Source organism: Uranotaenia lowii, chromosome 2, assembly GCF_029784155.1.
Source record: "Uranotaenia lowii strain MFRU-FL chromosome 2, ASM2978415v1, whole genome shotgun sequence".
Lineage (NCBI taxonomy): Eukaryota > Metazoa > Arthropoda > Insecta > Diptera > Culicidae > Uranotaenia > Uranotaenia lowii.
The window spans coordinates 260505105-260528553 of NC_073692.1; the positions used below are offsets into that span (position 1 = coordinate 260505105).

Consider the following 23449-nt stretch of genomic DNA (forward strand, 5'->3'; position numbering starts at 1 on the left):
CCCACGCCCACTAGCGTTTATTATTGCATAATTTCGAAGGAAAAAATTTCAAAAAGTAACCTGCAAAAAATTATACACACAATTTCATATTTGAAGAAGTCAATAAGGTAACCACTTTTACATTATACTTAGAAACCTCTGTACTCATCCAGATTATTTCATTTCATTTCATTATTTTCATTTATTTCATTACGTTTCTGGCAAAATTTGTGCACCAGGCTTGCCATTTGTCCAGCGAGAACCACCGACGTGCTCGATTTCGATTCTCGGTAGAGATTCTCTGAAACGCACCGCAGAGATTTTTAGCCGAACCTCTGTAAAGAATCTGTAAAGCAACACGACAAAGCGAACACACACTACACTACTACTGACAAAATTTGTTCACCACGGAGAGCGACACCACTCCCCTGAAACATTCATCGTTTGTTGATGCTATTATTATGCACGCCATCGTGTTTGTTTTTGTCTTTGCTTTTTCGTGGCTTGAACTAGTCGGTTCTGTGTTTTCACCGGGGTGCTCTACGGTGACAAATTGTCGCACACCGGAGCTATTGAAATTAGGTGTGTTTGTGGCTTTCGAAACCGGGGTGCGAATAATGTGTGGAGAGGAACAAAAAATCTCACCCGGATGATTTGCAGCTTTCGCACGAGGGTGCTTTATTCTCCGTTCTCCGTCTTTCTTGGTAGAGAATGGCATCTCTGTTGTGCACTAATGCCTGTAAAAGAAAACATAAATAGGTTAAATTGTTATAAAAAAAAGACTACCAATCCGAACCATTTTATGGTAAATGTGAGGAAAGCAATTATGGAAAAAGGTCACTGATATATAAAATATATTCGGTTTAGTATGGACTATAATTTTAAAGTAATTTACAATCTATCGTACGAACAGGTTAAAAAAATACAATTTGAAAAAAGCTTCGCGAGGCGCACAGACATGTCTCAAGGGCCGCCATTGACCGGCGAGCCGCAGGTTGCTCATCCCAGTATTAGAAGAATCTACGTTATCTGATTTAAAGCTCCTAGAAATGAAAGGATTGTAAAAAAAAGATGAATTATCGAATGTATGCTTGTCGATGCATTTTTCATAAATTTAAACACGGCCACCATGCTATATTATTGATAGTTTTCTTCTACATACACAAATTACTAAACACAATTTTCTAAACTCCAGTCAAAAATGATATGAGATAAGTGTCATGAGGTGTTCAAACTTTATGAAAATAAACGAATTCATCCAATTGTTCAAAAGTTAGAAAAAAAAAACTTCAAAAAATGAGGGAGCTCCAACCAATCTCAAGGTTCAAAATGCCAAAAAGTTGAGGTTTTGTAACATCAACTACTAATTAAAATGTCATAACCATAAGTTTTTCAATATTCAGAACGATAAACACAGTGATCTAAATAAAAACTTTAAAAAGGACAATAAAACTTTTAAAGCAAACATGGCCAAGCTTCCAAATTTTAGAAAATCAAAAGATTCATTTTGATTGATATTTAACGTGAACCCGAGCAAGGCGGGGTAAAATAAGCTAGTAAATTTATAAGTACTTTAATAAAGGTTATTTTTTGAAGCCTTCGAAAACCAAAATATTAAAATAAGAAATGGAGGGAAGATGGGGTGCATTTAACAGCGATCCGTAATCATAATCATAGCGAGTTACGTCGCAGCGTTACGAATTGTCAAGGTCATTATTGTCCATTTTTGCATTACGTAATTAATGAATGCAGCCTTAAAATTATGGACTCTTAAATAAATGCGTTTTTGTTGTTAAGAAAATCTTCAGTTTACGAGTTCTTCAGTTGATAAGCAACTGTTCTTGTTCACTTTATTCACTCGGTGGTGCAAAAAAGGCTATTTAAAATTGATAGTTAAAACCCTTACTACTTTATATTTATTGAATCAGTTCGGTTTAGCTCCACAAAATACACATTCTATAGGAAATCGTTAGCTAAAAGAGCTCAATTTGACAGATATATTATTAAAAGAGTACGAAAACTTTCCCAATTCACCCCATTTGACTGTACTTTGTGTGGTATTCCGATCTGAGCGTGTAACTTAACTGACTTCGCCAGCCAATCGGGCAACACTGCGCCGCCACAGCAAACCATCATCGAGCCCTATCGACCCGAAAGCTGCGAAACAAGGAATCCGCCATTTCTCCGTGACGTGCAGGCGAGCAACTCGCTAAATTTGAAATACTCAGAGCCCGACTACCATTTACTCAGACGTCGCCACACACGCTAATTTTTTTTAAACCATTAATGACTGTTTTTCAACCGTTTTATGCTTTTTCTAAATAAACTTCGATAATTATTATTTTTCAACCGTTACCAATTGTTGAATTTCAACCATTTTTGAAGTTCTGATCAAAACAAAGAAAATGGTTAAAATTCAATCATAAAAATGAGAGGATGTTTGTTTTGGTTTTCAAAATTCAAAGTGTTTGCGAGTTTGGAAGCGCATTTAAATTCAGTTTTTTATTGCTTTTCCAATGTCGTTTCCGGGCAAGCTTACACGCGGAACTAAAGAGAAGATCCAAGAAGCTATCAGCTCCAGCGGAACAGATGTAAGTGCTGGTTTAAAGTTTTACTTCCGTCCGATAACATAATCTTTAATTTACGAACATTCCGTTCTTATTAAAAACCGAAAAAGAAATAGTATTTTCTTGCAAAGAGCACCAAAAACGGATGCCAGCTACCGGCTTGTTAATAAGTGGGAAAATGTTTCTTTGCAGGAATTTCGACGAAGCTCACCGAAATACGACTGGCAATTGGAGATGTTTGATCACCAGCCCAGAAGAGATATAGGTGTGAAGATGGATCTAGCAACGGGAGTTGGCCCTAACGTTATCAGTGGAGGGGTGGCTATAATTTAAAATAAAAATCTTGGAGGCTCGGCCAGCATTCCATTCCGATTGCTTTTTTGGGTCCGATTTGCTGGATGAAGAGGATCAATGGTGCGTATGAGTTCATCAGTCAGCCAGTATCCTTTTTGTCGCAAAATTATAACCCCATATTTGTTCTAGATAACGCGATTCTATATGAACAAAGCTTAAATTAAGATCTGCTTTGATTGGCCCTGAATCTTCCTGGCACGATTGACGCAGGAGAGATGTTCCGAAAAATTTTCGAGATGGTGGATGAAGACATCCAGTTTGGCCTCGATGCTTCTCAGAAAAATATTATGAACAATTTGCAATAAAATTAAAATTTAATAAAAAGTTTGGATTCATTTTGCGTAGAATTATCTCGGTTCCCCTTTTTTATGAAAACGGTTATTTTTTAACCATTATCCTGATTATCTCCCTTTTGGAATACGGTTTAAAAATAACCATAATCCAAGTTCTCCTCAAAATCTCATTTAATGAGTATTCGCGGAAAAGTCATTAAATGAGTTAACCCAGGAAAACTTCGATTATGGTTATTTTTCAAACATTAATGGTTTAGCCTGGCTCAGCGTGCATGTATGAAGCAGCCGACGGCTGATCTTAATGAACTCAAATATCAGTGGAAAAACTACTCAGACGTCAGAAAATTTGGCATTCAGAGAAATCGAGTGCTTGAAGACGACAACTGAGTAAATGTTGATCAGTATGTGCGAGGCGGTCGGACTTGGTTGTTTCGTGCGGCACTAACTAGAAATTTTCTATGGTAAATATTCATTTTAAAGATAATTTCTGGCTATTAATCCGATATTATTTTTATTACGGGGTTCTGCGACGAAGTGATGATGGTCCACGTAGAATTGCCATAACTATATCTATTACGGCATAACGGGTCCCGGCCCGGGAGACGAAACCCGAAGGTCAAACAAAAATTCATTAAGTTTGTGGATTTTATTTAAATAAATGTGAATGCACAACATTTGGACTTTTGTTATTCATCAAATCAACAAATCCATCTTTTGTCTGGAAAATAATACAGGTTTTAACTATTTTAGCATGGAAAAGCGGCCAAAAACCGCTTCAGAAATATTCGCGCATTCTGAGTAACCATGACTCAGTTGTCGCGAAAAGGGCTGTTAGTCAGTTCTGAGTAAAATTTGCTTCTCAGTTTGGTTTGAGAAGTCATATAATAAAAAGCACATCATCGCAATGTTTAACATAAATGCATTTTGCTTTGTCGCAAGATATGGTAACTCCAGAATAGACTTGAAGGTGTAAAGTGTCTCTAATGAACTATTAAAAAGATACACATGACAAATTTTAAACGCCTGTGGATCAGCAACTATTTTTCGGCTGATGACATCATCAGGTATCAGAAAAGGGGTAGGCTTGATAGCGGCACGTTATCCAAACAAACGGGAAAATTGTGCCTAGCCTTTCTTTATTTTCAGATTTCATCATATACCTGAGGAACCTGAAAACCATAAGAGGATTAGAAAATTAATAAATATTTAGGGCATAAAGCCGATCCACGTAGGGATTTTGAAGCATTGAAGCTTATAACCACATTGGGTGAAAAATGACAGATAGTTATTTTAGTTTAAATTCTTAGAATTAGATACACTTATAACAGGATAGGCGAGAGTACATAAAAGCTTTCCAGCAAACGAAAAACAGGCGTATATGAGCTAAAATGAATCACACATTATTGATTCACAACTACAAAATTCAGGAGATTTGAGTTTACAATGATCTGAAAATATTCTCTCCAGGATGCTACAATTAGGACAAATAAACGATTTTATAATGGCAAAGTTGGCATTTAGCCTATCCACATAGGGATTTTTAAGCAATGAAGCTTTTTTTTTAATCATAATATTGGAAATAAGGACTTTTTTTAACTTTCTTTGTTAAATTCTGACATACATTAAAAAATGAAGTCGAGCAAAAGAGGGACATGTACATACTAAGTGGAAGGTAAATATAGGTACAATAGTACCTCTGAATCATAGCTTAACCATACAGGAGATTCAGAGCACAAAGTCTTCATTTTATATATTTTTTATTTAACTGACCAGTTAGCGCTCTAGTTAGACGACTACAATGAGCTTCTGTGACGCCAAATTTGAATCAAGCGATATTAACACTGCACGAAGCAGTAGCAGTGGATTCCAGAACCAGGATTGACGTATGATACGAAATATCAGAGTACGATATTAAAGGAGCTTTGACTCTTCTTAACACTATAACCATTCTAAAGCTAAGGGAACATGTTGCAATACAAGAGAAGTGACATATATTAGGTGAAATAGATATGACTGTCGACATGCGATACAAATTTTGATAAAAAAAAACTCGATTTAATAGGGAATATTGAAGCCTTTTGGCAACCTAAAAGAAACATTTTTTGAAAAAATTTTTCCACGGAAACGATATTTGTTCGGCTTCAATGGTTGAATAACCATGACGCAATTTTAACAATTAAATATCTTTATATGAACGGACATTTACCTCCACAAAATTCTGTTACCAATCCAGAGATAGAAGGAACTGAATACTTGTCCATTATAAGGAGAAAACACTAATTATGCGCTTGACGTAACAGATATAACTGATGTAATTTAGATCAGATTCTTCTATGATTTCAAATCGGTTAATATTAACAGATAGCCAAAAGCAATGGGACCGTAAGCGATGCGTTTGCGATTCACATTTGAACACTTGTGAAGAGATTTTATTGAACGGAGTTACTAGGAGAGTAAAGAGATTAGTTAAATGAAAAATCATATTCCAAATTGGTAAAACGAGAAAATATGGAAGAATACAGCTTGTGCAAATGCATGTACTACATATGCACTATTTGCATACCCTCCTCGAGAGAAAATATGTACAAAGGTAAAAAAATACTAGCAAGAATTTAAAACTAATTCAGATTCAAAACATTTTCTTCCAATGTTTTGAACTTGAAAAACTTCTGAACTCTGCACTTGACCTATTTTCTCCCCCGCCCAGATACAGCCTCATTGATTTCTAATAGACAGAAATATGAGATAAACGTATCTGGGAAGTACTGGATAAGTCGCCTTGTACGACATGGACCAGTATCCAAGTGGCAGTATTCTTTAGGCCGCTGCCACACAGCCAGACATCATACTGCATAGAGTGGATAAAATAAAACGAAATTCGAATCTGCAGCTTGAGTTGATTATCCTTCGCCTCGTTAGAAATGGCTAATTACTTATAATTTAACTTGTATACAGAATTGCAAAAGTTTATAAGAAATTATCCATTTTTACCGCATATTACAGATTTGTCTTTGAAAACTTAAATTGATGCCTTTGCTTGAAAAAAAAAACCCAAATCTATATATATAAAAATGAATGTTTGTCTGTCTGTCTGTTCCCTATAGACTCGGAAACTACTGAACCGATCATCGTCAAAATTGGCATCTGAGGGTTTTTGAGGCCGGAGATGGTTTCTGTAATAGTCAAAACCCCATCCGACTTAAGGGAGGAGGGGCTTCCATACAAAATTTGTAGTTTTGCGAACCAAATTAAAGTCATGACATCCATTTTCTAGAGATTTTTTTCCTTTGGGCGGTTTGTTTTTCGTCTCCATGGTCGAGGCGTCGCGAGCCAACGTCGTAAAAGGATAGTAACTATGACATAGCATACTGATCAGTGGGAATATTTTGGAGCGTATTTCTCCACCAAGCATATTTTCAATGCAAGGGGTGGCGATATGAAGCCTTGATGTAATTTTTTTTCTACTTGATTCCTAGCTTATTTGTACAGCACATGGTTATGAATGACGCCTAGATGTGACCCAGATTGACATTTTGAAGATCGAATAAAACATATACATTTTTTTTGACAAAATCTGAAATTGAAAAGGCATGGCATTCATTTTTAAAGATTTTCTTTCGTTTGAGGGGTTTGTTTTTCGTCTCTATGGTCAAGCAAACGTCGTCGCAAGTGGATAGTAACCAAAGCATACTGTTCATTGATCGCTGAAAAAATTTAACAATTAGGCGCCTGTTTCTCAACCAAGTACCTATAGGTATTTCTTATGCACGTGCGGGCGATATGCAATCTAGATATGTTTTTTCTTGCTTAATTGTACACATCACGTGGAAGCAGAGGACGTCTAGATGTGACACGGATTAGTATTTTATCAATCGAATTAAAAGCAACTGAATGATTTGCAAAAATACTTCCATATTTAGTTCGTGTTAATGAAAGTAGAATCTGTTGTCTAAAAAATATAAATTTAGTTCTGATACTAATGAAATAATGGTATAAAACTTTGTGGACAATTGAAAAAAAATACAGAATGTAAAAAGTTTACATACAATTTTTTAACCCATTACGCCTACAAGGTTGTTTTTGATCAAAAAATCCGATCCGACACATGAACTAATCAAGAGCCTTTACTTTAAATTAGATAAGATAGGACTGACGTGTACATAAGTGAAAGGTATCAGTGAAATAAATTGATTTTTATTGACCAAAAGTGAGGGAATTCGTTTTCCGAAAGAATTTTCATTCAAGGAACACTAGAGCATGTTCAAACGTTCAACTTTTCTCTGTTACAAAAAAAATATAAAAAACAATATTTTCTTCTAGAAATTGTAACTTCGGCTTAAATTTACAACTGAAACGAATTAAGAAATGAAAATGGGAGCTTTTTATTTTAAATAATTCTGAAAAAAAACATCGTACTTTTTGTTTACATACCAATTCAAGTTCGCACTCAACATGAAAAGTGTTTTTGTGTTACATGGCTAGATAAAAGAGACTTCTGATCCGCTTCTTTTTTTGAAAAGTGAGACTTTAGAACTAATATTCAACTGGAAGCAAAATTTTTATGAGAAATTTTTAGTTTACCCTTGAAGTGTTAAATTCAATATTCCCTCCTGTCAACTTACACGGTGGGGCAAGGGCAAACTTCGAACTTTTGAGAAATTCATCTTCAAAATTATGCAATATGTTGGAAAGACCAGAAGGTGTTTCTCGAATGTTGAAACTGAAGCGGATATTCAAAATTCTAAGATGTCTTTGTAAATGAAGGTCATTTACTTTGAACAGCATTCGTTAAAAGTGGAGTAGCAAACATGAATTTATACTGCAGGTATACTGCAGATATATCAATGAAACTTGATAAAACTAACAAACAGAAATACGTATTAAATCCATTTTGAAGCCATTACTCTGACGCATCTGAAAATAAGCTTTGCATTTACACTTGCTCCAATATACGGGACAAATGTTTACTTAGAAATTTGTTTTTGCCAACATTTTTGAATATTTGACTTACAAAGAGAAAATAAAAAAACGTTGAGAATTTATTTAGTAATGCAACTGATAATTTTTTTTATATGTTTATTTTTTGCTTTAATAAGTTTATGAAAAAAAAAGAAAATTGCACTGTATCAAATCGATAATTTTCATACCATGACAAGTGCTGTTTGAGAAAACTTCAAGCTGTGATGTCTCATGTCCACGACTTTGGCAGATGGCGAAAAAAGTTTTTAACATAATTTTGGCGCAAAAAGGATAGATATTCAAACTGCTTCGAAGGGCGAGAATGGGGAAAAAGCTGTTTAAAAATGGATATTAAAAATTCTTTTCATCGATTTTTTTTTAATTTCTATAGCTTATTTTTTCAACTCTAAAAAATACACCATCAAAAGCTAATCTGCAGCTGGAAATGCTCCTAATACAGAATATTAGGAATATAGGTACTCAAAAAACTGTACCGATTCTCGCTATTGATCGGTTTTCAAAATTCTATCTCCATAAAGTACAATATGCAATAAATTCCAATATGCGAAAATTTTTCTTTCAATTAGAAATTTCTGTAAACTCGAGCCGTGTAAATCAGCCTACCTTCTTCAAGCAGTGGGGGAAAAATGGGGGAGCTCCCATGTAAGTTTAAGATAAAGAGCTTTTCAATGAAGGGACCATATTTTATAAGAGAGTTTTTTGCGTACGAATATTTGGCATAACTCAAAAATAGATGTGACAGATGTTTTTAAGGAAGTTCATAACTTCCCACTTTGGGAAAAAGGTAGAAAATCCATAAATTTTGGTATTATTTAAGTCATTATGAAGCTTTAAAAACAGAGTACAAATTTCAGATCTTGAAAAAGAGAGATCAAGTTTCTGTAAATAATATATACCATCTTTGAATTGCAATTCGGAACTCCAGCTGCAGCTCCCATTTAAAAGTTTTTGGTTCTGAACTATGATAAGGAAGCAGGAAGGATTGGGTTGATGATTAATACGTCCAAGACGAAGTACATGCTGGCCTGCGGATCCGAGACCGACCGAACCCGCTTGTCCAGTAATAACAAGGTCACGATCGACGGCGACGAGCTGGAGATAGTCGAAGACTTTGTCTATCTCGGCTCTCTGGTGACCGCAGACAATGACACCAGCCGTGAGATCCGGAGGCGAATTATCAGCGGAAGTCGTGCCTACTATGGACTCCACAAGCAACTGCGGTCGAGAAGACTTAGCCCTCGCACGAAGTGTAACCTGTATACGACGCTTATTAGACCGGTTGTTCTCTACGGGCACGAGACATGGATATTGCTCGAGGAGGACCTGCGTACACTCGGAGTATTCGAGCGACGAGTGTTAAGAACCATCTTTGGCGGCGTACAGGAGAACGGAATGTGGAGGCGAAGGATGAACCACGAGCTCGAGCGACTCTACGGCGAACCCAGTATCCAGAAGGTGGTGAAGGCTGGCCGGATACGCTGGGCGGGACATGTTGCGAGAATGCCGGATGACTGTCCTGCAAAACAGGTGTTCGCCACGAATCCGGTAGGAACAAGACGAGCAGGGGCGCAACGAGCGAGGTGGTTAGACCAAGTGGAGCGTGATCTGGCGAACGTGGGGTGCCCGAGGAATTGGAGAACGGTTGCCATGGACCGAGTGAATTTTAGGAATTATGTTCGTCAAGTTATGTCGTAAGACGGAATACTATGTAAATAAATAAAAATGATAAGGTTTTATTTAAAAAAATGCTTACGAAAATCTAAATTTGAATTAATTTTTACAAATTACATTTATTTTTGGAAGGAAGCACACCGGGTCAGCTAGTGATAAATAAAGATAAAAATTTAAATTGAAATGTATTTTTTTTTAAACATAATTCTTCGATAACATAAAACACACACACAAACTTCAAATTGGTCCATTAATTCAACCACAACGACACCAAAATTAAGGGAAAATTAAATTAAACCAAAGCAAAAACTAAGTCTTGGGCTTTTTGCCATTGAGAGCTTGAGCCCCACCAGTCGTTTGACGTAAAAAAAAAGTAGACAAGTGAAGAAAAACCAAACCTGAATGAATGAACCCAATGTTGATGGGATGCAAGTAGGAAAAAAGCACTGTGCTCCAACTTTTTCACTTTCTTCAGGTCTGTGAAATTGCTCTCTCGGTTCAGGTATTTTTGGGCAATTTACGCTGATCGTGCCCGGAAAATGTAAAGGTTCTCCACCTGGGGATGCTTTATCATAATATATAGCTTTCGAACCCATTGGTTGCCTTTATTTTTCCGTTTTTTTCTCCAATGGATATATCTCCAGAATGTTTTCTTTGAACCGAGAAAAAAGCCTGAGATGGAGGATGCTGTAACGGAAAACGGAGAAAAAACCTAACGAAGAACCGTTGTCGTTTTGTTTTACAACTCACACTTGAATTGCCATACAAACGGAAGGACTACGTGCGTTTGGCATATACATGTGGGGTCTACATTCGGGAGTTAAAAAAATAACAAGACGGGTTCGTTTTGAGTATGGCAATCCGATTTTTCATTGATCTCTCCTGATACGCTTTGATGAACACAAACGCACACGTACAAACGCATACGCACGTACTTTCAAACATATGTGAACAACCGTAAAAGGCTCAGCCACATGGCTTTAGGTTTTGTCTTTTTATCATTTTTTTTTGTTGCCGCTGCTTGAGAGAGGAACGAAACCCAATTTCCTTTGTGTTCGAAAAAAAAACAGCGTTAGGTGGGTCAGATTTTCCTCTTTTATTCTTGGCAGGAAGTTAATACTTTACAGACGGTGTGGAGAGTAAATAAAGAAACAGTGACTAATTTTTTGCTGTTGAATAGGGTCGGTGATCGTTTTGATGATACAATATCAACTGAAAGGGATGAAAAGCTTTGCCCGGAAAGGCTTTGTTAGCGAAGAGTTTATTGGCCCTTTTCAAAACTTTTTTTTTTCAATTTTCTTTTCGAGGATTTAAAGCCATTAAATTTAAAAGCCATTAAATTAATTAATGTAAATTTTCACTCCACACTTTTCACACACTCAGTAATTAACTCATGGATAGTTACACTAGTTCACAGCATTTTTTAACTAAGAAAGCTGAAGATCACTTTTAATGTGAAACCAGACGCTGGATCCAAAAATTAAATTCAAAAAAATCTCAGTAGATCAGTTATGCTCCAAATGTAAAAAAAAGTGGGGAAGTGGCTATGCTATTTTCTGAACTAAAACAGTAGATGTTACAATTTTTGACTGCTTAATCCGTTCATTACGAAGATCGAGGCTTTTTCAATCGAAACATATCCTCGGTTTTTTGCAATGTAGCAAGATTTAAGCCAAAAAACTCGTTTCTTCGATCATTACTTTGGTCGGTATTTTGAACCACCAGGTTTCTACTTAGGACTCACTCTGGACTACTATTTTGCACTTTGGAATTAAGTTCACCAATCGATTATTTTGTATATCAACCAACATCAGGAGCAAACTTAGATATTTTATAAATTTTGTAACACTTTTTCAAATTGTTCGAACTCGAAAAATCCTTGACAAAATTTAAAGCGCGTTTTATCGAAACTATCATTTGGGCATTCATTTATATTGATTTTTTTTTTCTTAAACCTACTCATGTAACAGTATGCAAATGTCAGATAAATAATTTTTACATTAATATGTCTTCAAACAACAATTTAATACCTATTGTCTTCTGGTAACTTAATTTTGCTCCTACTAAACGTTGCCATTCACACCAGCAAGGTTCACCAGTGCAAAAGATGGAGATGCTTCATAAAATCAAGACAACAACTGAACCAGAAGACATAAATCAACACTGGAATGGTTACCAATATCAATCAACTCGAGATTTGTTGCTGTGACATACTGCATGAAGACCGTACCAACCTTTTGAGGTCATAGTTTGTTATTACTCTCACATGAGGTATTAAATTTCAAGAATACTCAAGATAGTTTGATATTCATCTACCCTTTGATTGACTGAAAAGATGCCTCTCATCCTTTAACTCTCATTCTATTCCACAGTTTCGAGCTGAACTGAACAGAACTATCTTGAGTCAGTTATTTTCTCGACTTCAGCTTCTACATCATCAGAGGCTACACTTTTGAAAGAGAAGGGGAAATAGATCAAAACTAGAGTGTCAGTTTCTTGGTCATTTTGACGTTCCCGAGAATCGGGAAATATAACGAATCTTTTCTCGGGAATTCTAGGGATACCGAGAAAAATTGAAAATGAAAATTGTAGCACTCTATTGCATAGGAAAACTTATCCATATGGATTTTTTAGGTAGTAGTATTGGAAACAATAATAGTACAGTATTAAATAATGTTCCATCTTTGCGAGTAAGAAATTACCTTGAGAATTAATTTTAAAGTGGTGTAGTTTACAAAACTCAAACCAATACTAGGGGAAAGGTTTCCTAAATGGACCTATCGGGTTAAATGCGCCTACGGCCGTTTGACGAAATGGCTAACAAAACAAAATATCTAATCAATGCATTTTGAGGGTAATACTCTGTGAACATAAGGCAAGGTAGAATTTTATGAATAAACCAACTCGAAAAAATTTTAAAATTCATACAAGGTTTTGATACCTTTTGATGTAACATTTTGACTTTTAAACATCATACGTTTAGAAGCTCAAAACAAAAAGTTTGCTGGTTTTTGTTTTTTAAATATTCAAATGAACATTAAAAGTAAAACAAATTTAAGCTTCTATGATGGTTTCATAATGATGGGAAAGTGGAATGAGAGAGTGCTTTTGTATGCCCCCATCATGTTTGTAAAATGCCGCTATCCTGAAATAACAGGTTAGATAGAATAAATATATAATTTTTATCATTGAAATTTCGAATTTAAGCTCTAATGAACACCTTTAGAGAGAATTGAAGGTCTCAAAACAGAGTTGATCATTTTTTTCTTATGAATGAACTGCCTCCATAGTATGGCAACCCTATCTTATGTTTTATTCTTTACAATAATAAAGAAATAGATTATTATAAAACTTCACTTTTGTCGAATGAAAGTTATCAGTATTTAGCATTTTCATTGAAATTATACAAAATACTGCCAAAAAACGAAAATTTTGTTTGAAACATAAATAGGCGCATTTAGCCCGCACGGTTTGTGGTTCGGCAAATTTGACAACATTTATAATAAAATCGATTTCTCAAAAACTTAAGGTGATTTCATTATTAAAATTACTCCAATGTATAGAAAACAGATGCCTGCTCATGTGTATATAATTTTTGTACACATATTCGATGCAACTTTCGAGAAAATCAGAACTCTGCTTAGTAGGCGCATATAGCCCGCTTCTCCCGTACAAGAACAGAGAATCAGGTAACATAACCGGAAACCAGAAAATGAATGCAGAATAATTTTCAATTACCTAAAACTAGAAAGTAAAATAGAGGAATGACACAAAGTGTACGAAAAAAAACACACACAAAAAATACATCAGATTTTTTTTTATAAAATCAGAGTTTTTGTATTCAGGAATAAAAAATAATAAGAAGATTAGAATCCAAACTTTTAAAATTCTTATTCTCAAAAGATTTATTCTGACCTAAATTGATTATTTTTACGTTTTCTTTCAAAAACATAAAAAGATGATCAATTTTGCTGTACACATTTAGGGGCAAATATTATAAACATTTCTCTATATTTTTTGGCCACAATAACAAATGAAATTTTACCATCATGCAATTCCCTAGGTCCTCCGACTGTTCCTATGTTTCTTTTTTAATTGAAACTAAATCATTTGATAGGGTTCTTAGACATTTGTTCTATACAGCCTTTCTCATAGAAAATGTCCGTTTTTTTTAAATCCAAAAATTATAATGGAATGAAAATAACTCTAAAACTAAACCTATGCAAAGGAAAAATGTTAAAGTTTCATATAAAACAATCCATTTGCTTCTAAAAGCTAGCATTTTATCATGAGATGTGTTTGTTAGTGAGTCTTCTAAAAAACAGATATTTAATAACGTTAAAACTACATTTTAAGTACCCTAATCCGGGGTATTTAATATTGATCACTTTTTTCAATATTTTACGATTATTTTTTCTGAGGGAATGTGGCATGTTTAGATTGAGTACGCTTTGTCTTGATGGCAACGGTCGTGTTTTTCCGGGTCAGTAAAAATTTTCATTTATTTGATTGTTTTAAATAATAATTTTGTGATTAATTGGTCCAAAAATTTTCAACGAGTGAATGGATACTGATCACGGGATGTATTTTCTACGGGCTTGTGGGATGTTCGTACGATCATAAAGTATTTTCTAAGCAAGTATTTTTTTTCTGTGCTACTGAAGGTGACTATTGTGGGATCGTGACTTTCATGGGTTGAAGTTTGTTTCACCCCAAAAACTGAACCAAGTTTGTGAACAAGTTATCTCATACCATCGTTGAGATGTAACCACTTATAGATCTCGCAAGCTTCGAAAATGGTCCTTACAAACAAAGACTTTTTGGTGTAAAACACGGGTTGTTGTTGCATTTTGCACATTTAGTGAAAAGTGTTCATTAGTCCAAATCCTTGGATGCTACTTAATGAAGAGATATAATATCAAGTTGGAAGCATGAACATTAAAATTGCTATACTATTTTGAATGTTATTTTCAATATAAACTGGTGAACAAAATGCTGGTTTAGAAAAAAAAAATGTTTGGACGATCGCTTTAGCAATTTCGGCATGCTGCGACCAGTCAAACCTTTTAAAAACTCCCGATGCCTTTTATGGTTTGAAGATAAGTATCCTTTTAAAGTCAAAAAAAGGTAAGATCAACAGTAATGAACGACAACCGCAAAAAGGATTGAACGTTGAACATTTAGCGTGATTAAATTTTCTGCACTGGTAAAAAAGAGAAAGGAGACTTGACAAGAAACGACGCTTCTAACGTGATTCAGGAAAACACTGTCCTGAAATAATAACGTTTGTTGGAGTTCCTGTGGACTCGTAGGAATATCATTCAAAGTCACAGGGAAAATGAAATGTCTCGGGATTCGGGTAGGTTTCAATCGCATTTCGTAAAAATCAAGCCAGTCGCATGTTTGTTGGCATTCATTAGAGAAAGTTGATCTTGTAATGGGGGTCTGTGGTTTGCTGGTAAAGAATGAACTTGTACACAACAGGGGTTTGAGTAGTTAAGGTTACTCAGTCCTTTGAAACGTGGAGACAGGCAGGCTACCCCCAGTCGCATGTGATTCGAAGAATCATTATCCCGAACGGAATAATTGCAAACTTGGTGTGATTTTTTTGCATAAAAGTCTTCTCGGGCTTCTTAGACAGAGACTGATAGATTCATGAGTGTTATGATTGGAGTCCGCGTTCCTGATAAACAAGTGCATTCTGTACAGCAAAGAACTCAATAATGACCTGGAAAGTTGAAATTCACCAAAAATTAACCATAAAAGGATCAGTTCGAAAGGAAATTAAAAATCAAACCAACCATGGAATTAAGGAAAATTTAAGCTTAACCAACTTGAAATGAAAAGTTAAAAAAATCCAAGAATGTTAAAAAGATATCCTGTTAAAAAGTATGCTGCGAGATTTTGAAACATATAACCTACCACCAGGCTATTTGCTGAAAATTAAATCGACAAAAACACGAAACATCCATGCTTCTTTTATTTCAAAATAATTGAAATTCTTTTTTACCTGTAATTAAGTAGTTCAGTTGTCATTAGAAAAAAGATAACTTACATAGTTAGGAATTCAACGTAATTTAGTCTATGAGTGAATTTTCTCCTGATTGCGTTCCATCCACCAGAGTTCAGGCAGCAATCTCAAAAGCGCAAGCGAACGAGTTTGAGAAATTGAAGCATCGTAATCAAGCGGTTGACTATCCGATTTTCACTTATTATTCCCACCATCATCGGCTAACCCTTGGCGAATCCAGCGGCGAAAGTCTCGTCCTCGCAGAATAAATCATCATAAATCATCTATGTATTTCACAGTGGTACTTTCTCTGTTTCCTCCTTCATTTCAGATTGTGAGCCCGCCGCCGGCCGGACATAGACAAAAAAACCAACTTGGCACGGGATTGGGATTCGCGCCAAGATGTGCTAGGCTAGGAGATGTGCCGAGCAAAAGGGCTGCTCACCCAAGGCTTCCAATCCGATTCCGAAGGAACTGGCAACGTTGAAAACCATTTCACGGCGGCTTAATTCGTGCGAGGGATGGCGGGCGCCATAAAGGATTATATCAATTGAAACCCGGAAGAGCGATAAAAGCTCGAGCATCCGGAACAGTTTCCAAAGGTAAAAAGCCGTGTAATGATTTATACATCTTTTTTTTCTCGCCGCCGTAGAAGAGTTTCCATTTTTAACAACCCTTTTCTGCTCCCCGAGACAGACGGATACAGCAGTGCTTAAGCTTAAGTGTTCGATAACCCGAGCGTTTTGGAAACTTGATGTTTATTATTAGATTTTATCGTGAGTCGGTTTTCAAACGATTTTACTTGATAGCTTCTTTTAGTTGTGTGGGGAACTAACAGCCGCCATGCTTAGAAAAATGAATTGAAAACCACTGTTAGTCAGTTTTGGACGATGACAGACTTCTCTTCATTGGTCCATCATCCAGCCATCCACTTTAGGCAGGAAGATCCTGTGGATTTGGTGTGCATTCAAAGAAGTAAAACGAAATTATGAGTTGGTCATATATAATATGGAGCATAAAGAAGAGGAAGAAAAAAATTGGCAGCAGTGCATTTACACGACTTGATGAACGTGATAAAGTGCACTTCCACACCAACAGCAATCCAGCAGTGCCACTTTTTATGGTCATTTTTCTAGATGATGAATATCTTCACCTGGAATGAGATTGGGCTTGTGAACCGTGGTAGTTTTGAATTAAAAATTCTGCATATAATGAGTCTGCCGCCAACGTGACTAAAGTAGCAGTTCCTTTGAAAATAACCACTTTCATAAAGGAAGAAAAACGACGATAGACAGTTTTTTCTACAACGAGTTCTTTTTCAACACTTGTAATTCTCTCATGGCTGAAATTAACTTGACTTCAAATATGGTGACTCAAGAAGGATTTTTTTTTTCATGGAAAGGTCATTTAAAATAAATGACTCAAACACGTTGCAGAGGTCAAAATTTTAAAATTTGTTCCCATTTCTTGTATCTATAAAATTTACAATACAGCCACTCTGTTCCCTTTCGTGTTAGTTCATAAACAACAAAAGCCTGCAACTGGCATGGAGCGATAAATTCCGCGTTCTGTGGTCATAAATAATGATCGGTCGATTGATTTCTCTGACGAACAAATTATCGGCAGGTTACAATGTGAACCCCTGGGACTCATATACTACCCACTGCCTCATACCCCTCTAGCTCACATCTTTAAATAATCGGTTTAAACAAGAAAACATCTGTCCATGTTAAATGTATTACCGTGGACAAGAAAGGGTAGATTAAGAATGATTTTTCTAAACTTTAGATCCAAATCATTGCATAAACTCCGGCGTTTTATTGGAGCAGATCTCATGACAATAAATCCTTCGAAACATGTTTAATCCATAATGTTTATCATTAAATATTTTCATGTGGAAGTTTGAATTTTATGACATAAAAAAAGTGTGTATCAATTCAATGTTTCCACCTTGTACATCGGGCAAAGTAATTTCGAACCAACTCCACTTTTTCTAACGGTCTTGAACTTATCTAGATGCCAGTAGATACAATTTACAAAGAACCAATTCAAATTAAACTGCCACCAAGGAGACAGTCCTTATTTTTTATTATTCACACACTTTATTAATTTAAGTAATCAATCATCGTTTTTCATCATAACATTTAAGGCACACTTTTCCTGATGTTTGGATAACGTGCTACTATTAAGCCTACCCTCATTCTGATATCTTTATTATTAAGAAACTAGAGAAAAAAAACCCGATTTAATACACTTAACAGTGGATTGTAGCCTTTCTTCTGAATACATATACCACAAAATTAAAAACGAATTGATTTATATATTCTAAATCATCAAATTATGATTAAAGAATTTCGAACGCAGTAAATCAAAAATGAACACTTAGAGATTCGAAATTGTTCATAGGATAAAAGTTTTTTAAGTAATCATAATTTTCATATAAATAACACTATTCGCTACTTATTTTTTGTTTTTTGAATGGCTGGATCCTTAAATATTCTGTATGATCATATTTCTATAAAAAAAAAACTGAAGGAAGTCTAAACTTAAGGCACTGTGTGGTAACCTCAAAATTCAGAAATCAAGAATAAAAATAAAAACAAAAGATACCCGACCATGTAGGGGAAAATTGTACAAGAAGCACCATGTCATTCTTTCTAAAAAATAACTAACCTATGGCTTCGACTGATTTTTTTCTTCATTTTTATTTTAGCAAACAAGCTTTTTCATTATTTATTAGATGAAAAGTTCACAAAACGGCTTTAGTTCATAAAAACAGAAGGATTAATCAGATTAATGAGATCAGCGTGAAACCAATAATTTTTCATGGGTAACTTAAAATGCCCACAAGACCATGTGCCCACGTGCTGAACTATTCTTATACCGTGGTTGTGTTAAAGGGAATATTTCGATTGCCTTCATTAGGTAGAACTATTCAACCAAGTAGGCTCACAACTCATAATAGAGAGATTTGACAAAATTGCTACAAAACTTACCCAATTGACAAAATGGTCAAATATGACAAAACTTGCAATATTGAGAAAAATCTACCAAGCTGACAAAATTGGTCAAATTTCCAAAATTAATGAAATTGCCATAAAAAACAAAATAGACAAAAAAGATAAAATTGACCATATTGACAAAAATACCAAATAATTGCCAAATTATCAATAAACTACATAAAACATTAAGCTGACAATATGTATTGACCTTAATGGCTAAATAGATAAAACTGAAAAATTGACATTATATAAAACATACAAGTTATTATAAAAAAATTACAAAATTGGTGAAATTGATAAAAATTGGAAAAATGGCCGAATTGACAAAATTGACAAAACTGACATAGCTTACAGAATTGACAGAATCCAAAAAAATGATTGAATTAGCCAAAGCGACAAAATTATATTCAAATACATTCAAAAGGTTTACGAGATTGACAAAATTTACATTATGGGGACACAATTCACATAATAACAAATTAAACGAAATTTATTAAATTTAGAAAATTTACATATAAATTTTGTCAAATTTGTAAATTATGTCAATTTAATACATCCATCGCTTCACTTCGTAAATTTTGTATTCATTTGACTAATTTATCAGTTTTGCAAATATTTTCAATGTTGTCATTTGCGTCATTTATATAAATTTTGTCGCTGTTGTCAATGTCGTCAATTTGGTCAATAAAATTGTCATGTATAATCATTTTGGCAATTTTGTCAGTTATGTCATTTTCAATAATTTTGTTAATTCTGTCCATTGTGTCAATTTTGTCCATTGTTTCAAATTTGACCATTTTGCAAATTTTATCAATTTGGCAAATTTAGTCAATTTGTCAATTTCACCAGTTTTGTCTTTTGAGCCAACAATGTTAATTTAGTCCATATTGTAAAATTTGCAAATTTTGAAATTTTTGACAGTTTTGACAATTTGTTCAATATTGACAGTATTGTCATTTAGGAGAATTTTATCAATTGGTCAATAACTTACATCAATTTTGCGAATCAAACATTTATGTCAATTGTCAAATATGTCATTTTAGTAAAATTTGTCAGTTTTATCGACTTTGTCAATTTTATCAATATTGTCAATTCTGTCAACTTTTTCAATCTTGTAAAGATTTATAATTTGGTCAATTTTGTTAAAATAAATCAATCACGTCAATTAAACGCATTCCGTTAAATGTGTTCTTTTGGCTATTTTGTCATTTTTTGTCGTTTTGTTACTTTTGTCAATTTTTGTCATTTTTATCACTTTTGTCAAATTATTCATTTTGGTCGTTTTCGTCTTTTTTGTTATCTTTGTCAATTTTGTCAAATTTGCCTAAATTTCCAAATTTGTCGCTGATGAATATCATTCAATTTACTAGATTGAGACCCAAACTTTCATTTTGCAATTGAGAGACTCATGCTTGAGATTTGAACATGATAGTGTATAAAATATTGAAAACTAATTCCTCCATAAATCGATCTATTAATCCGTTTTAGCACCTCCGTACCATATTAATCACCTGATTAAATTGTTTCTTAGACAATCATCCAACTCATCAGCCTTTTTGCTAGACCTACGAAATCGGCTGATGCCCCCCTCCTATCGTTTCTATGACGTCAAAAATACAATATGATGTCATTTTTTAAATCACTGGATTAGTGATTGCTGGATGTTGCTAACAAGCCAAATAGAAACGTTTTATTGAGTAGTCATTTAATGATATTTATTATAAAAATGAAAATTTTAAACTATTTTGCTATTTTTTCAGTCTTTTACGGGTTGAAGGGAAATAAAAACCCATTTTTTTAAGATAAAGGGTGATACGGTTAAAATTTGGTCAAGGGAAAACGCGTGTAAATCGGTAAAATCGTTTATTTAAAAAAATCAAATCAAATTTCCTTTTCAAGTATAATTAGTATAAAATTCAGGAGAAATATTCAGTTGGGCTTCCGCTTTTCCAAATCCGAATTGCCGGGCCACACGCTTAACCCCTGCCATCAGATTTTGTACAGCCACCTTGTCCACCTTCTTCGCCACAGAAAGCCAGTTTGCCTTGAACTGCTGCTCGTCCTTAGCAGTTTTTTTTGGTCTTCTTCAGGTTCCGCTTGACAATAGCCTAGTATTTCTCAATTGGGCGGAGCTCTGGCGTGTTGGGAGGATTCTTGTCCTTGGGAACCACCTGCACGTTGTTGGCGGCGTACCACTCCATGGCCTTTTTACCGTAATGGCAAGATGCCAAATCCGGCCAAAACAGTACGGAACAACCGTGTTTCTTCAGGAAAGGCAGCAGACGTTTATTCAAACACTCTTTCACGTAAATTTCTTGGTTGACAGTCCCGGAAGCTATGAAAATGCTGCTTTTCAAGTCACAGTTACCGATGGCTTGCCAAACCAGATATTTCTTCGCGAACTTTGACAGTTTCATGTGCTTGAAAATATCTGCTGCCTTCCCTCTTCCTTTTGCCGTATAAAACTCCTGTCCCGGAAGCTGCTTGTAGTCGGCTTTGACGTAGGTTTCGTCGTCCATTACCACGCAGTCAAACTTCGTCAGCATCGTCGTGTACAGCCTCCGGGATCGCGCTTTGACCGTCGTATTTTGTTTATCATCGCGATTTGGAGTCACTACCTTCTTGTAAGTCGATAGTCCGGCTCGTTTTTTGGCTCGATGCACAGTTGTAGACGATGCACCCAGCTTATTTGCTGCATCTCGGAGCGAGAGGTTAGGGTTTCGCTTGAAACTACCGGCAACTCTCTTTGTCGTCTCAGCGGCTTCTAGTTTTCGATTTCCCCCCGATCCAGACTTCCTGGCTGTCGACAAACGTTCCCCAAACACTTTAATTACATTTGTAACGGTTGATTTGGCAACTTTTAGCGATTTTGCCAGCTTTGCATGCGAGTAGCTCGGATTTTCGCGATGCGCAAGCAAAATTTTGATACGCTGCTCTTATTCCTTGGACGGCATTTTGACAACTGAAGAAATTAGGAGCAATATTCTACACACACCTTCAAAATGAGGGGTGTTCAGGTTTTTTAAATGCAAAATTGAAAGAAATACGTCAAGTTGATATTGACCAAATTTTGACCGTATTACCCTTTAAAAATCATTTTGATTGTGCAGCTTAGTTTTGCAAAAACTTCGAGAACAAAGGTAAAACAATTAACACAAATACACAGATATCGTCAGAACTCGTCACGATGATTCGACGTAGGCAGGTCTGAGACCCATAATGCATGATCCGGCAAACCGACCGTTAGCTATAGCTTCCTGTAAGAAAGGCAAAAAAGAAAGTAGAGCCAATTCTAGATAAGTAGATAAAAGTTCAGAGAACTTGCAAGAACTTTTTTTCTCGCTTAAAGAGATTTCTCACTTACCCAGCTTCTAGAACAACACGTTTTCTTTAAAGACTTTTTCAAAAAACAAAAATTTCAAGAATTGTACCACATATAGTTTAGAATATCATACTCGACATTTATGAATTTTTCACCTAAACTTCTTTGGAAGGAACTCAAATTCCGTGTTTATTTTACTAAATTCGAAAGGAACGTGATATTTGAATTGAAAGTGTATATTTTGAGCATGTTTAACGCAAGATCAGATGAAAAAAATAATGTTGTATTAACGAAATTAAAAACAGTTGTAGATAATGGGATTTTTTTCAGCTTTCATATTTCAAGCCAACAATATCTTTGTTTGATTCCCATTTAGATAATGTTAGTTCATTCCCGTGCAGCAAACTGCTTTCTAAAATGTCACACAGCTCTCCCCGCTTTTCGCTTCAACGAAATGTTCATTTCAATTATTATCTAAACATACGGCATCAACGCCTGAATTGTTAAAAAGATTCTCTCAATCTTGGATGAGCTGCACATTTGCCGGCTATCTGCATCTTCATTGTGGAAACTGCACAAAAGCCCCACCACTTTGTTCGCCTTCATATTGATGCTTGGCTCTGGTGTATGCCACATTGCATTGCTACTATCACGCCTGGACTGAGCTGGGGCACGTTGTTTGTCCTACATCCTATTCAGGAGATGATTTTATGGATGCTCGGTCGCTATCGTTTTGCTGACGTTGCTCGCTGTTGTGATTTTGATAGTGACCTGCACCATAAACAGGAAACAGAGTGCATATTTTTAGTTCATTTGAAATAATCATTATTTATGGACATTTGCGCGAGTACATGTTTATGGCCAGCCTCCCGCTGAATGCTGCTGCCTGGGCTTGGGGTTGCTGTATTTTCAGGCCATTATTTAACCCACGGCCATTTTTTTCCTCATTTCACAACGACTGTCCTCGCTCAAAATGAACTCAATCCAAACACAAGGGGTGTGGGAAAGGAAAAAAAACCATTGAAGCACGATATGAGATGGATACTGCAATGGCGAAAAAAAATCAAGCAATATGAAGAAAAACATATTCGATGTGTGCTCGAGCGATCGTTTTTCTGCTCAACTGAGCCGAGCAAAAGAAGTGTTCCTGCAAGTTGGGACTTATTCTTGGTTCATAAGCAGTGGTTCCCAAATTGTTTTGGGGGCAAAACGAAGCAAATTTCGAAAATCTTAAACAAGATCTTTTTCTCTGAGATTCTTTTTGTGAAATT

The 23449-nt window shown here is 35.3% G+C and overlaps 1 protein-coding gene across 1 annotated transcript in view; it reads left to right on the forward strand.

Annotated features, from left to right (window-relative positions):
- The window catches only part of LOC129749181 (TWiK family of potassium channels protein 7), a 613556-nt gene that overhangs the window by 366035 nt on the left and 224072 nt on the right, over nucleotides 1–23449 (forward strand). The window contains exon 3 of the mRNA XM_055744106.1: nucleotides 16186–16456. The gene's annotated coding sequence lies outside the window, so the exon portion shown is untranslated. The remainder of the gene's footprint in view (nucleotides 1–16185; nucleotides 16457–23449) is intronic.